The sequence below is a fragment of the Salmo trutta genome, chromosome 6, assembly GCF_901001165.1.
Source record: "Salmo trutta chromosome 6, fSalTru1.1, whole genome shotgun sequence".
NCBI classification, from domain to species: Eukaryota; Metazoa; Chordata; class Actinopteri; order Salmoniformes; family Salmonidae; genus Salmo; species Salmo trutta.
In genome coordinates this window covers 58,572,874-58,586,980 of record NC_042962.1, presented here as the reverse complement: position 1 = coordinate 58,586,980, position 14,107 = coordinate 58,572,874, and the positions used below count along the sequence as shown (strand labels likewise).

The 14,107-nt window shown below is 47.6% G+C and overlaps 1 long non-coding RNA gene across 1 annotated transcript in view; it reads left to right on the top strand.

Moving 5' to 3' along the window:
- The first annotated feature begins 2,338 nt into the window (after nucleotides 1-2,338).
- The window catches only part of LOC115196461 (uncharacterized), a 52,336-nt gene continuing 40,567 nt past the window's right edge, over nucleotides 2,339-14,107 (top strand). The window contains exon 1 of the long non-coding RNA XR_003878858.1: nucleotides 2,339-2,442. This is a non-coding gene — a long non-coding RNA (uncharacterized LOC115196461). The remainder of the gene's footprint in view (nucleotides 2,443-14,107) is intronic.

The following is a 14,107-nucleotide window of genomic DNA, read 5'->3' as shown; positions in this document are numbered from 1 at the left end:
GCAAGCTACTGCTCTGAGACTGCAAGGGACCAAAGCAGCAAGCTACTGCTCTGAGACTGCAAGGGAACAAAGCAGCATGCTACTGCTCTGAGACTGCAAGGGACCAAAGCAGCAAGCTACTGCTCTGAGACTGCAAGGGAACAAAGCAGCATGCTACTGCTCTGAGACTGCAAGGGAACAAAGCAGCAAGCTACTGCTCTGAGACTGCAAGGGAACAAAGCAGCAAGCTACTGCTCTGAGACTGCAAGGGACCAAAGCAGCAAGCTACTGCTCTGAGACTGCAAGGGAACAAAGCAGCAAGCTACTGCTCTGAGACTGCAAAGGAACAAAGCAGCAAGCTACTGCTCTGACACTGCAAGGGAACAAAGCAGCAAGCTACTGCTCTGACACTGCAAGGGAGCAAAGCAGCAAGCTACAGCTCTGAGACTGCAAGGAAAGCTATATACTGTTGGCTAACGTACATAGCTTGATTTAGGTTGAGTTGGATGTCTTGTGTTGTTTTTACATGATCAAGCTGGTATTTCAGTTGTGCTAGAATGCTGCTGTCAGGGGGAATATGCCTGTGGCCAGCTGGCATGGGTACACATGTTATCTGTTTAAGGAGAGGGAGAGTCAATCTGCTCCAACCCCCACATTCCCCCAAATCCTACAGTGCCAGTCTTGGCACGGGCACCAGACATGGTGTGGCTGGGATCCCATGGGGGAAGACAGGAGCAGCTGCTCTCTTGATAAATCCAGTTCCCCTCTTTCCCTCGCTCTTTCTCCCGGTATCCTCTCTCCTCCCCACCCCATCTTCTCTCTCCACTCCACATCTCTCTCCTCCCCACCCCATCTTCTCTCTCCCCTCCACATCTCTCTCCTCCCCACCCCATCTCCTCTCTCCCCTCCACATCTCTCTCCTCCCCACCCCATCTCCTCTCTCCCCTCCACATCTCTCTCCTCCCCACCCCATCTTCTCTCTCCCCTCCACATCTCTCTCCTCCCCACCCCATCTTCTCTCTCCACTCCACATCTCTCTCCTCCCCACCCCATCTTCTCTCTCCCCTCCACATCTCTCTCCTCCCCACCCCATCTCCTCTCTCCCCTCCACATCTCTCTCCTCCCCACCCCATCTTCTCTCTCCACTCCACATCTCTCTCCTCCCCACCCCATCTCCTCTCTCCCCTCCACATCTCTCCCCACCCCCACCCCCATCTCCTCTCTCCCCTCCACATCTCTCTCCTCCCCACCCCATCTCCTCTCTCCCCTCCACATCTCTCTCCTCCCCACCCCCATCTCCTCTCTCCCCTCCACATCTCTCTCCTCCCCACCCCCATCTCCTCTCTCCCCTCCACATCTCTCTCCTCCCCACCCCATCTCCTCTCTCCACTCCACATCTCTCTCCTCCCCACCCCCACCCCCATCTTCTCTCTCCCCTCCACATCTCTCTCCTCCCCACCCCCACCCCCATCTCTTCTCTCCCCTCCACATCTCTCTCCTCCCCACCCCCACCCCCATCTCCTCTCTCCCCTCCACATCTCTCTCCTCCCCACCCCCACCCCCATCTCCTCTCTCCCCTCCACATCTCTCTCCTCCCCACCCCCATCTCCTCTCTCCCCTCCACATCTCTCTCCTCCCCACCCCCATCTCATCTCTCCCCTCCACATCTCTCTACTCCCCACCCCCATCTCCTCTCTCCCCTCCACATCTCTCTCCTCCCCACCCCATCTCCTCTCTCCCCTCCACATCTCTCTCCTCCCCACCCCATCTCCTCTCTCCCCTCCACATCTCTCTCCTCCCCACCCCCACCCCCATCTTCTCTCTCCCCTCCACATCTCTCTCCTCCCCACCCCCACCCCCATCTCTTCTCTCTCCTCCACATCTCTCTCCTCCCCACCCCCCACCCCCATCTCCTCTCTCCCCTCCACATCTCTCTCCTCCCCACCCCCACCCCCATCTCCTCTCTCCCCTCCACATCTCTCTCCTCCCCACCCCCATCTTCTCTCTCCCCTCCACATCTCTCTCCTCCCCACCCCCATCTTCTCTCTCCCCTCCACATCTCTCTCCTCCCCACCCTCATCTCCTCTCTCCACTCCACATCTCTCTCCACCCCATCTCCTCTCTCCCCTCCTGAATCTCTCACTACTCAGTGCGCACCCCTCCCTGTAAGCAGAGCAATGCAATGCAGCTACTCACAGAAGCCCATCCATCCTCTTACATGTAGCTCCCCACCTGTGTGTGTGTGTGTGTGTGTGCGTGCGTGGGTGCGCATGCGTGCGTGTGTGTGGGAGCGAGAACCTGCAACCGTTGGTTGCATACAAATAATGCGCCACTACTGATGTAATTACGGCATTTGAACGCAGTGGGAAGGGTCAGAGAGACCGACATCTCTTTGCATTGTCACTAGGGCTCAAGGCACAGCGCACCAAGGATTTATTTATACGGTTCATTTGCCACGAACAGGTAAGGGAAATACGATATTGAATTTATTCAATTTAAAGGCAAAGCATGGTTAATTATGTTTTAATTACATTTAAATGAATTGCACTTTCAACACACTTGATTTAGTTTAGATAAAAAAAGTTTGATGTTCTCGGAATCACTGAAAGCATTGAAGGTGGCTTCTAATCCGAGTTGTTGCGCATTTAGGAAAGGCATGTGTTAAACTGTTTGTGCTATATCCTAGTTAAAAATGACAACCTTGTTTGTTAACTTGGTAAGAATACTACTGTATTTTACCTTTGAGAATGAACAAGGTTTGCACATCAGACTCACCCTTAGGAGAGAAAGGCTTAGTCGGCATGTCCATTCGTCTGCTTTTTTGCTACCATCTCGTTTTACTTCATTTTTTTAAATGTTACCTCACACCTTTAAGTGTTTATTTGTCTCATAAAAATGCGTAATAAAAAGGCCGTTAGTATTTTTGTTGGTCAACGTGTGAGCGCTCCGGGGCTGCGGGCTGTGCCCATTGTTCAGGTCCACCATGCATGGTGCTGAAACCGTGCGGGGGCTGCTCTGGCGGATAACTGCAGTAACCGCCCCAGCCTGCTATAGCCTACTCTCTGCCTAATCCCACATTTAAACTAGGCCTACGGTTTTGTATGGCAATATAGGCCTATTGGTGATGTCTTTGTTATTCGTTGTTTATTGTTTATTCACTCTTCATGACGTATAGGCAGGAGCAGTGTTCTAGATCTGATTTGAATGGAGTCTAGGAGCCACACCGGAATATACAGGAGACCTGCAGTGTAGTCCTACTTACAGCATTCAGCACTGCAGTCGAAACCAATGCCCCACAAACCCCGTCAATATGCATTGCAATTGTTAACAATGAAAGAGGTGTGGTCATTTTTACATTTTGACGTTTCACAGCAATAAACAATATCAAGCATCTGAAAAACTCAGATCTGAGTGAGAGCTTCTGAAAAAGCACACCCAGACAAATACTTCTGCATTGCCAGGTGCCAACCCTAGACAGCAGCTAGACTCCTCTGAGTATTGATGTAATAAGTACATCTACAATATACAGGACATATTAACATGTATTTATTAAAAAACACACCTATTTTCCCTCTAAATACTGGGCAGTGCCTAGACTTAGTTCATATAATGTTATGTGAATCAAATAGCAGCATTGGACATCATATTTCCAATATTGAGCCAATTCCACATTATTACATTGTGATTCTGTGCTCTTTGTGAATCCCCTGTAACAGGCCAGTGTCTGCAGCCAGTACAGCTAATAGATGAAAACATCTATACCTCAGTTTGATGTCCTGACACTTTACAGTAGATACTGATCTCATTCGGTCTCTGTTTCCATTACTCTGGCCTGACTGGAGTCTGATTGAAGTGCTATAGTGCTGCTATGCATTCTCTGATCTAAACGCCTGGTCTTGCAAGGTCTTTACATCTTGGAGTACAGAGACGTTTGAGTTCCCATGTCTGAATGTGAGAACACTCCTGTGTATAATATAGGGTCTGTGGGGATTTAATGTCCACATAAAACATTCTGTATTGTATAGTAGGATATTAAGGTACACGTACGGTATAGGCCTGCCTACTGATCAATACCTCTGGAAAACATGGATGTGTTATGGGAACCAAATGAAAACGCTGTGAATGTTACTGTGTGAATACTGTAGATGTTACAGTACAGTATAGATGATGAAACAAAGGTGAATAAATCATAAAATAAACATTTATCAGTAATACACAATATGGTTTGGGTTGGACACCCAGAAACAGCTTGGACCTTTCCTGGTTAAACTATCCTTCAGTCTGTTAACCAGGCTACCTTTGACCCCCTACGCTAGTAACACTCCTCCTCAATGTCTTCTATCTAGAGATTAGCGGGTGCTCAGTCCAAGCCAAATGGGGTTTGACAAAGTACATTAGTGAGTACACACTGGACGTGTGTATCCTGGTCCCCCATCTCTCCTGTATGGACGTTATTCTGTCAGCCTAGATTGGGGTAACTGTAATCACAGGAACGGTAATTGAAATGACCTTAATCACAACCTTGAGCGGTACTCTGACTGAGCCCTGAGGAGCCCCAACGGTGGTTCAGTTTCAATCTTCTCCACACTTTGCTGTTGCAAGCCTGGGAAACTGAGTCTGTCTCGAGTGCCACGTGGGAAATGGATACACACATCAGCTCTGGTTATGTCAAACATGCACACTTGGCTCGGGAGACTTCATTTTCCAGGGTAGAAGTTTTGTTTGGATTGAAAAACCCTTCATAGGTCTATTTGTACTGTAGGAGTTTGCAAACAGACTTGACGCTAGTGTGCGTTTAGCTTTTGTAATGCAGATTGGGAATAGTGGTTTGCAGTGCCAAAGTGCAGGGGACACTAGTTCTCTGTAGTCTCTCTCTCTCTTTCTGCCTCTCTCTCTCTTTCTGCCTCTCTCTCTCTCTCGGTGGCTTTTGAGTGTTTGATGAGAGAGAGCCCACATGCAAGCAGGGTTGTTGGCTAACTCCAACCAGACCACCTGTACACTGACAGAGGGAGATACTTTAGCCACATTACACTGTTGAGTCTATCATCAATAGACTTTTCTAACTGTGATGACCTCTAGTAAGACACGGTGCAGTCGTGTATGTGTGTGAACATGGCCTCTCTACAGGCGTCTAATGAGAGGTGGCTGTGGGGTGGTTTAATGTGTGATTAAGTCTCAGGGTGTCTGAGCTGTCTGTGGAGTCTAAGCTAATTCTCACATGTCTAACAGACCAGCCGGTCTACTGACCTCCAGCTAGGACGGACACACACACACACACACACACACACACACACACACACACACACACACACACACACACACACACAGACAGACAGACAGACAGACAGACAGACAGACAGACAGACAGACAGACAGACAGACAGACAGACAGGAAGGAAGGAAGGAAGGAAGGAAGGAAGGAAGGAAGGAAGGAAGGAAGGAAGGAAGGAAGGAAGGAAGGAAGGAAGGAAGGAAGGAAGGAAGGAAGGAAGGAAGGAAGGAAGGAAGGAAGGAAGGATATGGCTGTGCGTGACATGCATATTGTTGTACTCTACATACCCAAACATTGTGTCCTACTGTAGGGACAGGTGTTGAAATGGGGACTGTTTCATTTTGAGTTTTGACCCATAATAGCCCTCACATTGATCCGTCAGTGCATTATTGAGTGTATGATATGAACTTGTGAACTTTTGTCTCACAGCCAGCCCTATCGTCTCCCCTGCCTGTAGCCTCACTGAAGCTCAGCTCTAACTAACTGTACAGCAGGCAAGGCAGACCCAGACGCTGTGGCCCAAATGGCAGCATATTTCTAATCTCCTCATAGTGCACTACTTTTGACCCAGAGCCCTATAGGCCCTGGTCAAAAGTAGTGCACTGTATAGCACCGGGGTATTCAACTCTTACCCTATGAGGTCCGGAGCCTGCTGGTTTTCTGTTCTACCGGATCATTTATACCATCCACTTAGTGTCCCAGGTCTTAATCAGTCTCTGATTAGAGGGGAACAATGAAAAAACACAGTGAGGAGTATAGGGAATAGGAAGCCAGTTAGACCACAGACAGAGTCAGGGCTAAGACCCTGGCTGTGGGTGACCAAGACTCTCCCCTCCCTAGAAGCCACTCTGCCCAATCACTCCTGTCAGCCCATGTCACAGTGCATCACAGAGCTGTCCCCTTCCCATATCACAGAGGACACACACTAGAACACACGCTAGGACACACGCTAGGACACACGCTAGGACACACGCTAGGACACACACAAGAACACACACTAGGACACACGCTAGGACACACACTAGGACACACACAAGAACACACACTAGGACACACGCTAGGACACACACTAGGACACACACTAGGACACACACTAGGACACATGCTAGGACACACAAGAACACACACTAGGACACACGCTAGGACATACACTAGGACACACACTAGGACACACACAAGAACACACACTAGGACACACGCTAGGACACACACTAGGACACACACTAGAACACACACTAGGACACCCATTAGAACACCCATTAGAACACACACTAGGACACCCATTAGAACACCCATTAGAACACCCATTAGAACACACACTAGGACACACACTAGGACACCCATTAGAACACCCACAAGAACACACACTAGGACACACACTAGGACACACACTAGGACACACACTAGGACACCCATTAGAACACACACTAGGACACCCATTTGAACACCCATTAGAACACACACTAGAACACACACTAGGACACCCATTAGAACACACACTAGGACCCTCATTAGGACACACACTACGACACACACTAGGACACACACTAGGACACCCATTAGAAAACACACTACGACACACACTAGGACACACACTAGGACACCCATTAGAAAACACACTAGGACACCCATTAGAACACCCACTAGGACACACACTAGGACACCCATTAGAAAACACACTAGGACACCCATTAGAACACCCACTAGGACACCCATTAGAACACACACTAGGACACCCATTAGAACACACACTAGGACACCCATTAGAACACACACTAGGACACACACTAGGACACCCATTAGAAAACACACTAGGACACCCATTAGAACACACACTAGGACACACACTAGGACACCCATTAGAACACCCACTAGGACACCTATTAGAACACACACTAGGACACACAATAGGACACACACTAGAACACACACGAGGCGACACACTCCCATTAAGGGCACTTCAAATCACGTCAACACACTTCAAATTTATCTACATGCAGAATGCTCTTCAGGATAGGATAGAATAGGATAAGCTTGAGGAACATAGTCTTAGACACACTGAATAGAACCCCTAACCAAAATAAGACTGTCAATTACACAATCAACTGTAAATTACACAATCAACTGTAAATTACACAATCAACTGTAAATTACACACTCAACTGTAAATTACACACTACTGTAAATTACACATTCAACATCTACACACAATACATATATTACCCGTTACCAATGTCATATTACCCGTTACCAATGTCATATTACCTGTTACCAATGTCATATTACCTGTTACCAATGTCATATTACCTGTTACCAATGTCATATTACCCGTTACCAATGTCATATTACCCGTTACCTATGTCATATTACCGTTACCAGTGTCATATTACCCGTTACCAATGTCATATTACCCGTTACCAATGTCATATTACCGTTACCAATGTCATATTACCCGGTTACCAATGTCATATACCCGTTACCAATGCATATTACCCGTTACCAATGTCATATTACCGTTACCAATGTCATATTACCTGTTACCAATGTCATATTTACCCGTTACCAATTGTCATATACCCGTTACCAATGTCATATTACCCGTTACCAATGTCATATTACCGTTAACCAATGTCATATTACCTTTTACCAATGTCATATTACCCGTTACCAATGTCATTACCGTACCAATGTTAACCCGTTACCAAGGTCATATTACCTGTTACCAATGTCATATTACCTGTTACCAAGTCATAATTACCCGTTTACCAATGTCATATTACCCGTTACCAATGTCATATTACCTGTTACCAATGTCATATTACCCGTTACCAATGTCATATTACCCGTTACCAATGTCATAATACCCGTTACCAATGTCATATTACCTGTTACCAATGTCATATTACCCGTTACCAATGTCATATTACCTGTTACCAATGTCATATTACCCGTTACCAATGTCATATTACCCGTTACCAATGTCATATTACCTGTTACCAATGTCATATTACCTGTTACCAATGTCATATTACCCGTTACCAATGTCATATTACCCGTTACCAATGTCATATTACCCGTTACCAATGTCATATTACCTGTTACCAATGTCATATTACCCGTTACCAATGTCATATTACCCGTTACCAATGTCATATTACCCGTTACCAATGTCATATTACCCGTTACCAATGTCATATTACCCGTTACCAATGTCATATTACCCGTTACCAATGTCATATTACCCGTTACCAATGTCATTTACCCGTTACCAATGTCATATTACCCGTTACCAATGTCATATTACCCGTTACCAATGTCATATTACCCGTTACCAATGTCATATTACCCGTTACCAATGTCATATTACCCGTTACCAATGTCATATTACCTGTTACCAATGTCATATTACCCGTTACCAATGTCATATGACCTGTTACCAATGTCATATTACCCGTTACCAATGTCATATTACCTGTTACCAATGTCATATTACCCGTTACCAATGTCATATGACCTGTTACCAATGTCATATTACCCGTTACCAATGTCATATTACCCGTTACCAATGTCATATTACCCGTTACCAATGTCATTTGACCTGTCCTACTGGGTTCTATAGGACTATGTACTGTATGTCCTACTGGGGTCTATAGGACGATGTACTGTATGTCCTACTGTGGTCTATAGGACTATGTACTGTATGTCCTACTGGGGTCTATAGGACGATGTACTGTATGTCCTACTGGGGTCTATAGGACGATGTACTGTATGTCCTACTGGGGTCTATAGGACTATGTACTGTATGTCCTACTGGGGTCTATAGGACGATGTACTGTATGTCCTACTGGGGTCTATAGGACGATGTACTGTATGTCCTACTGGGGTCTATAGGACTATGTACTGTATGTCCTACTGGGGTCTATAGGACGATGTACTGTATGTCCTACTGGGGTCTATAGGACTATGTACTGTATGTCCTACTGGGGTCTATAGGACGATGTACTGTATGTCCTACTGGGGTCTATAGGACTATGTACTGTATGTCCTACTGGGGTCTATAGGACTATGTACTGTATGTCCTACTGGGGTCTATAGGACGATGTACTGTATGTCCTACTGGGTTCTATAGGACGATGTACTGTATGTCCTACTGGGGTCTATAGGACGATGTACTGTATGTCCTACTGGGGTCTATAGGACTATGTACTGTATGCCCTACTGGGGTCTATAGGACGATGTACTGTATGTCCTACTGGGGTCTATAGGACGATGTACTGTATGTCCTACTGGGGTCTATAGGACTATGTACTGTATCCTACTGGGGTCTATAGGACGATGTACTGTATGTCCTACTGGGGTCTATAGGACGATGTACTGTATGTCCTACTGGGGTCTATAGGACTATGTACTGTATCCTACTGGGTTCTATAGGACTATGTACTGTATGTCCTACTGGGGTCTATAGGACGATGTACTGTATGTCCTACTGGGGTCTATAGGACTATGTACTGTATCCTACTGGGTTCTATAGGACTATGTACTGTATGCCCTACTGGGGTCTATAGGACGATGTACTCTATGTCCTACTGGGCCCTATAGGACGATGTACTGTATGTCCTACTGGGTTCTATAGGACAATGTACTGTATGTCCTACTGGGGTCTATAGGACGATGTACTGTATGTCCTACTGGGGTCTATAGGACAATGTACTGTATGTCCTACTGGGCCCTATAGGACGATGTACTCTATGTCCTACTGTGGTCTATAGGACGATGTACTGTATGTCCTACTGGGGTCTATAGGACAATGTACTGTATGTCCTACTGGGCCCTATAGGACGATGTACTCTATGTCCTACTGGGGTCTATAGGACAATGTACTGTATGTCCTACTGGGCCCTATAGGACGATGTACTCTATGTCCTACTGGGGTCTATAGGACAATGTACTGTATGTCCTACTGGGGTCTATAGGACGATGTACTGTATGTCCTACTGGGCCCTATAGGACTATGTACTGTATGTCCTACTGGGCCCTATAGGACGATGTACTCTATGCCCTACTGGGGTCTATAGGACGATGTACTCTATGTCCTACTGGGGTCTATAGGACAATGTACTGTATGTCCTACTGGGCCCTATAGGACGATGTACTGTATGCCCTACTGGGGTGTATAGGACAATGTACTGTATGTCCTACTGGGGTGTATAGGACGATGTACTGTATGTCCTACTGGGCCCTATAGGACGATGTACTCTATGCCCTACTGGGGTCTATAGGACTATGTACTGTATGTCCTACTGGGCCCTATAGGACGATGTACTCTATGCCCTACTGGGGTCTATAGGACGATGTACTCTATGTCCTACTGGGGTCTATAGGACGATGTACTGTATGTCCTACTGGGGTCTATGGGACGATGTACTGTATGTCCTACTGGGGTCTATAGGACGATGTACTGTATGTCCTACTGGGGTGTATAGGACAATGTACTGTATGTCCTACTGGGCCCTATAGGACTATGTACTGTATGTCCTACTGGGGTCTATAGGACGATGTACTGTATGTCCTACTGGGGTCTATAGGACGATGTACTGTATGTCCTACTGGGGTCTATAGGACGATGTACTGTATGTCCTACTGGGGTCTATAGGACGATGTACTGTATGTCCTACTGGGGTCTATAGGACGATGTACTGTATGTCCTACTGGGGTCTATAGGACGATGTACTGTATGCCCTACTGGGGTCTATAGGACGATGTACTGTATGCCCTACTGGGGTCTATAGGACGATGTACTGTATGTCCTACTGGGGTCTATAGGACTATGTACTGTATGTCCTACTGGGGTCTATAGGACGATGTACTGTATGTCCTACTGGGGTCTATAGGACGATGTACTGTATGTCCTACTGGGGTGTATAGGACAATGTACTGTATGTCCTACTGGGGTCTATAGGACTATGTACTGTATGTCCTACTGGGGTGTATAGGACAATGTACTGTATGTCCTACTGTGGATTTATCTTTGTGATGACATCCTCTGTGGCTTCAGTGTGTCCTCCTTCCAGACCTCTCCGTTAGAGCACAAACATGCAGACAACTGCTCATTAACACATTCTTCACAATATGTGTTTCTATTTTAGGAACTGGTTCCTCCAGACTCTCATCAAGAAAACACATGGAAAGGAGAGTGATAGGACAGGAGGAGAGGAGAGGAGAGTGGTAGGACAGGAGGAGAGGAGAGGAGAGGAGAGGAGAGGAGAGGAGAGGAGAGGAGAGGAGAGGAGAAGAGGAGAGTGATAGGAGAGAGAGGAGAGGAGAATAGGAGAGAGAGAGGAGAAGAGGAGAGTGATAGGAGAGAGAGAGGAGAGGAGAAGAGGAGAGTGGTAGGAGAGAGAGAGGAGAGGAGAAGAGGAGAGTGGTAGGAGAGAGAGGAGAGGAGAAGAGGAGAGTGATAGGAGAGAGAGAGGAGAGGAGAAGAGGAGAGTGGTAGGACAGGAGGAGAGGAGAGGAGAAGAGGAGAGTGGTAGGAGAGAGAGGAGAGGAGAGGAGAAGAGGAGAGTGATAGGACAGGAGGAGAGGAGAGGAGAAGAGGAGAGTGATAGGAGAGAGAGAGGAGAGGAGAAGAGGAGAGTGGTAGGACAGGAGGAGAGGAGAGGAGAAGAGAAGAGGAGAGTGATAGGACAGGAGGAGAGGAGAGGAGAAGAGGAGAGTGGTAGGAGAGAGAGAGGACAGGAGAAGAGGAGAGTGGTAGGACAGGAGAGGAGAGGAGAAGAGGAGAGTGGTAGGACAGGAGGAGAGGAGAGGAGAAGAGGAGAGTGGTAGGAGAGGAAGAGGAGAGTGAGAGAGGACAGTGACAGCAGAGAGAGAGAGAAGGAGAGTGACAGCAGAGAGAGAGAGGAGAAGGAGAGTAACAGCAGAGAGAGAGAGGAGAAGGAGAGTAACGGCAGAGAGAGAGGAGAAGGAGAGTGACAGCAGAGAGAGAGAGGAGAAGGAGAGTGACAGCAGAGAGAGAGAGGAGAAGGAGAGTGACAGCAGAGAGAGATAGGAGAAGGAGAGTGACGGCAGAGAGAGAGAGGAGAAGGAGAGTGACAGCAGAGAGAGATAGGAGAAGGAGAGTGACAGCAGAGAGAGAGAGGAGAAGGAGAGTGACAGCAGAGAGAGATAGGAGAAGGAGAGTGACAGCAGAGAGAGAGAGGAGAAGGAGAGTAACAGCAGAGAGAGAGAGGAGAAGGAGAGTGACAGCAGAGAGAGAGAGGAGAAGGAGAGTGACAGCAGAGAGAGAGAGGAGAAGGAGAGTGACAGCAGAGAGAGAGAGGAGAAGGAGAGTGACAGCAGAGAGAGAGAGAGAAGGAGAGTGACAGGAGGTCCTGTCTTGGTCCTGTTAGTGCCCCCAGTCCACTGGTGGGTAAGAAACCTCTAATGAGTCTAGCTCCCAGGATCTATGGCCCCAGGCCCTGCTGTTACTTAGCCTAGTGTAAATAGCCTACCGTAGCCATTCAGCCTTTATGGCTTCCAGATGTTGGAGGCTAAGCAGCGCTGCTTGTTTTCGCTAGCCCTCTGCAACAGTCCACAGACAGCAGTAAATATCCTGCTTGGGTAAGATGTGGAAAGCGGCTGGCCTCTCATTCAACAGACAGCAGTAAATATCCTGCTTGGGTAAGATGTGGAAAGCGGCTGGCCTCTCATTCAACAGACAGCAGTAAATATCCTGCTTGGGTAAGATGTGGAAAGCGGCTGGCCTCTCATTCAACAGACAGCAGTAAATATCCTGCTTGGGTAAGATGTGGAAAGCGGCTGGCCTCTCATTCAACAGACAGCAGTAAATATCCTGCTTGGGTAAGATGTGGAAAGCGGCTGGCCTCTCATTCAACAGACAGCAGTAGATGTGGAAAGCGGCTGGCCTCTCATTCAACAGACAGCAGTAAATATCCTGCTTGGGAAGATGTGGAAAGCGGCTGGCCTCTCATTCAACAGACAGCAGTAGATGTGGAAAGCGGCTGGCCTCTCATTCAACAGACAGCAGTAGATGTGGAAAGCGGCTGGCCTCTCATTCAACAGACAGCAGTAGATGTGGAAAGCGGCTGGCCTCTCATTCAACAGACAGCAGTAAATGTGGAAAGCGGCTGGCCTCTCATTCAACAGACAGCAGTAGATGTGGAAAGCGGCTGGCCTCTCATTCAACAGACAGCAGTAGATGTGGAAAGCGGCTGGCCTCTCATTCAACAGACAGCAGTAGATGTGGAAAGCGGCTGGCCTCTCATTCAACAGACAGCAGTAGATGTGGAAAGCGGCTGGCCTCTCATTCAACAGACAGCAGTAGATGTGGAAAGCGGCTGGCCTCTCATTCAACAGACAGCAGTAGAATGTGGAAAGCGGCTGGCCTCTCATTCAACAGGACAGCAGTAGATGTGGAAAGCGGCTGGCCTCTCATTCAACAGACAGCAGTAGATGTGGAAAGCGGCTGGCCTCTCATTCAACAGACAGCAGTAGATGTGGAAAGCGGCTGGCCTCTCATTCAACAGACAGCAGTAGATGTGGAAAGCGGCTGGCCTCTCATTCAACAGACAGCAGTAGATGTGGAAAGCGGCTGGCCTCTCATTCAACAGACAGCAGTAGAATGTGGAAAGCGGCTGGCCTCTCATTCAACAGACAGCAGTAGATGTGGAAAGCGGCTGGCCTCTCATTCAACAGACAGCAGTAGATGTGGAAAGCGGCTGGCCTCTCATTCAACAGACAGCAGTAGATGTGGAAAGCGGCTGCCTCTCATTCAACAGACAGCAGTAAGATGTGGAAAGCGGCTGGCCTCTTCATTCAACAGACAGCAGTATATGTGGAAAGCGCTGGCCTCTC